The sequence below is a fragment of the Mesoplodon mirus genome (genome assembly GCF_964341445.2).
Source record: "Mesoplodon mirus genome assembly, contig: HAP1_SCAFFOLD_74, whole genome shotgun sequence".
NCBI lineage: Eukaryota > Metazoa > Chordata > Mammalia > Artiodactyla > Ziphiidae > Mesoplodon > Mesoplodon mirus.
In genome coordinates this window covers 3302880-3307363 of record NW_028295786.1, presented here as the reverse complement: position 1 = coordinate 3307363, position 4484 = coordinate 3302880, and positions in this window count along the sequence as shown.

Genomic DNA, 4484 nt, shown 5'->3' with positions numbered 1-4484 from the left:
GCATCACAGGCCCTGAACGTAATTTTTAAAACTTTCTCTCTGTTTTTGCCTTTTGCTTTTGAAATTTATTTTTTAAATGGGTTTAACTGAATTTCAGTGCTGTGTTCATGCCGTTATACACACACATGATTCCTTTATGGAGACATGAGAATACATATGTTTTAAAATACTTAGAGTCAGACATATTCCTCTGCAATGAATAGGGGGTGTTGAGTCCAGTTCATTGTGCCGGGAGTAGGTGTTGTCTATTACATACATGGTTTATATAACGGTATCTGTGCTAATTTAAAACTGTGGTTTTATGCATCACCCCACCTCGGCTTTCCCATTAAGCAGGCAGAAGATGTTTTCTAAATGTGTGACTCTGTTGTGTTTGTAATTCAGTTCATGTGTAGTCATGTGTACATTCCCGCTATGAGTGATAACTTATGATAAGATTAGTTACTCTGTAATCTTTCCTAACTCAGTTCATTTGTAGCCATGTTTACAGGACTTTCATAAGTGATATCGTATGATAAGTTTCTTTTTCTGTGTGACTTATTTCACTTAGAATCATCGTACCCGAATCCACTCTTTTTGCTGCTACTGGCCTTATGACATTGATTTCATGGCTGAGCGATATTCCATCGTACGTAAGTACCACAATATCTTGAACCATTTTTGTCTTTCCTGGGATACTTAAGGTGTACCCAAGTTGAGGTTCTTGTAAGCAGTGCAGCGCTAAATTTTAGGGTGGCACTGTCTTATTGATTTTCAGTTTTCCCAAGGTATATTCCCTAGACTGGAACTGCCCTTGGCTGTGTAGCTCTGTTCTTTACTTGTTTTAGGGAACACAATGCACTCCTCCAGAGAGGCAGTTGGAAACTTACATCCCACCCATCAGCATAACAAGGCTCCCTGATCTCCAGGGCCTGTCTTGCCTTTCTGGTTTTTACACATTTTGTGGATGTCCCTTTTGACCGGTGGGAAGGGATACTTCTTTGTAGTGAATATTTGCATTGCTGCTTGCTTGCTTGGCCAAAAACGGCGTATGCATTTTCTCCTGAATATACTCAGGAGAAAACGCATACGCCCTTTTTGGCCAAGTGCATCATTGTCGAAGTTGTGCCCCTCTTCCTGTGCTTGAAATGTGATTCCAACGTACCTCTTGAAATCTGTTTCCTGCTATTTTGACTCGTTTTAAAGTCCGCCTCTCTGCCTTCCCTCAAAAGATTTTTGGACGATAGTTTTCCTCTATTACTCTGCCAGTTTGTAAATTGCTGTGCCCCTGAGCTCCATTTTTCAACTCGTTTTTGTGAGCTGACAGCAAATACAAAATTATGGTTCAAAACCTATACTGGTTCCCGGCGGGTGGCTGAGACATTGGTTAATTCTACTTCCTGCCGGGCAATTAAAGTGACATGTACCTGTTCAAATGCCTAACAGCTACTCTCTCATTGGTTCTCCCTCTTCCCTTTCATCCTCTGCCAAATTGGCAACCTGTGCGAACCAGGAGGTTTTACAGGCTATCGCTCCAAGTTGGGAGATTGATAGTAAAGCCGTTGGAAGTTCAAACTGGAGCACAAGGAGAGGAACTATATGTTGAGTTTTAGAAACATTTCATATTCACAGTGTGTCCATTCTCTAGGTTTCCCGTAAATGTTATGGCTGTAGTAATATTCCCTTACACATGGAGAGTTGGGACACATGGAATGGTTGCCACATATTATTGCTTTAAAGGGTCTGCATTTGCTCACCCAGTCTCACCAAACCTCTCAGTCTCAAGTGTCCAGCTTTATGCCACATCCACCTCTCGTTGTAGGTAGGGTCATTCCAGGTTTCATTAGAGCCCCTGAAGGAATTGTAAAGATTTTCCCTGTTTTTTTGCATTGTATTTGAAATTTCTTTTTTTACTGGCTTTGAGCTGATTCTCACTGTCATGTTTATGCCAGTTTAGACACACTTGATTCCCTTATGGTGACATATCAATACATAGGTTTTAAGATTCTTACTAGTCAGATATATACCTCTGCGCAGAATATTGGGTTTTGCGCCCCTTTCACTGATGAAGGTGTAGGTCTTGTCTATTCCGTATTTTGATTTTGGAATGGTACTAGTACTAATATCAAACTCTGGTTCTATGCATCACCCCACCTCTCCTTCCTCCTTAAGCAGGCATAAGTGTGTTTTCTAAATGTGAGACGCTGTTCCCTTTCCTAAATCAGTTCATGTGTAGCCATGTTACAGAAAATTCATAAGTGCTATCTTATGATAAGTTTCTTTTTCTGTGTGACTTATTTCACTTAGAATCATCGTACCTGAATCCATTCATTTTCCTGTTACTGGCATTATGACATTGATTTCATGGCTGAGGGATAATCCATCGTACATAAGTACCACAATTTTTTGAATCATTTTTATCTATCCTGGGATATTTAGAGAGTACTCAATTTGAGATTCTTGTAAGTAGTGCAGGCCTAAATTTTGGGGTGGCTCTATCTTATTGATTTTCAGTTTTCCCAAGGTATATTCCCTAGAATGGAAGTGCCCTTGGCTCTGTAGCTCTGTTGTTTACTTGTTTTAGGGAACACAATGCACTTCTCCAGAGAGGCGGTTGGCAATTTACATCCCGCCCATCAGCATAACAAGGCTCCATGTTCTCCAGGGCCTCTCTAGGATTTCTGGTTTTTACACATTTTGTGGATGTCCCTTTTGACAGGTGGGAAGTGATACTATTTTGCGGTGCAGATTTGCATTGCGCGCTTGCTTGCTTGGCCAAAATGGGCGTATGCGTTTTCTCCTGAATATATTCAGGAGAAAATGCATACGCCCATTTTGGCCAAGTGCATTATTTTCGAGGTTGTGCCCCTCTTACTGTGCTTTACAGGTGATTCCAACGAACCACTTGAAATCTGTTTCCTGCTATTCTGCCTCGCTTTGAAGGTCACCTCGTTGCCTTCCCTTAACAGATTTTTTGAACGATATTTGTCCTTTATTACTGTGCCAGTTTGTGAATTGCTGTGCCCTTGAGCTCCATTTTCTAACTCGTTTTTTGTGAGCTAACCGCAAGTCCAAAATTTTGGTTCAGGACCTATACTTGTTCACGGCGGGTGGCTGAGACTTTGGTTAATTCTTCTTCCTGCCGGGCATTTAGAGTGACATGTGCCCGTCCAAATGCCTAACAGCTACTCTCTCATTGGTTTTCCCTCTTCCCATTCATTCTCTGCCAAATTGGAATCCTGTGCGAAACAGTAGGTTAAAGGTGCTGTCTCTCTAGGTAGGGAGATTGAGAGTAAAGCAGTTGGAAAATCAAACTGGAGCACCAGGAGAGGGAGTATTCGTTGAGTTTTAGAGAACTTTCGTATTCACAGTGTGTCCATTCTCTAGGTCTACCGTACATGTTATAGCTGTAGTAATATTCCCTTCAACCTGGAGAGTTGGGACCGAGGGAATGGGTGCCATGCATTATTGCTTTCAAGGGTCTGCATTTGCTCACCTAATCGCACCAATCCTCTCAGTCCCATGTGTCCAGCCTTATGCCACATCCAGCTGTCGTTGTAGATAGGGTCATTCCAGGTTTCATCAGAGACCCTGAAGGAATAGAAAAGTATTTCCCTGTTTTTTTGTTTTGTTTTTGAAATTCCATTTTATACTGGGTTTGAGCTTATTCTCACTGCCATGTTTATGCCAGTGTAGACACACTTGATTCCATTATGTGGACATATCAATACATACATTTTAAGATTCTTACTATTAAGATATATCCCTCTGCATGGAATATGGGGAGTTGAGTCCTTTTCACTGAAGAAGGTTTATTTCTTGTCTATTCCCTATATGGTTTGTGGAACAGTACCAGAATTAATATCAAAATCTGGTTTAATGCATCACCCCACCTCTCCTTCCCCGTTAAGCAGGCATAAGAATGTTTTCTAAAGGTCAAACTCTCTTCTCTTTCCTAACTCAGTTCATGTGTAGCCATGTTTACAGGACCTTCATAAGTGAAATCTTATGATAAGTTTCTTTTTCTTTGTGACTTATTTCACTTAGAATCATCGTACCTGAATCTACTCATTTTGCTGCTACTGGTCTTATGACATTGATTTCATGGCTGAGGGATATTCCATCGTACGTAAGTACCACAATTTTTTGAACCATTTTTATGGTTCCAGGGATATTTAAGGTGTAGACAAGTTGAAGTTCTTGTAAGCAGTGCAGCCCTAAATTTTGGGCTGGCTCTGTCTTATTGATTTTCAGTTTGCCCAAGGTATATTCCTTAGACTGGAACTTCTCTTGGCTCTGTAGCTCTGTTGTTTACTTGTTTTAGGGAACACAATGAACTCCTCCAGAGAGGCAGGTGGCAATTTACATCCCGCCCATCAGCATAACAAGGCTCGCTGTTCTCCAATGCCTGTCTTGCCTTTCTGGTTTTTACATATTTTGTGGATGTCCCTTTTGACTGGTGGGAAGTGTTACTTCTTTGTAGTGCAGATTTGCATTGCCCACTT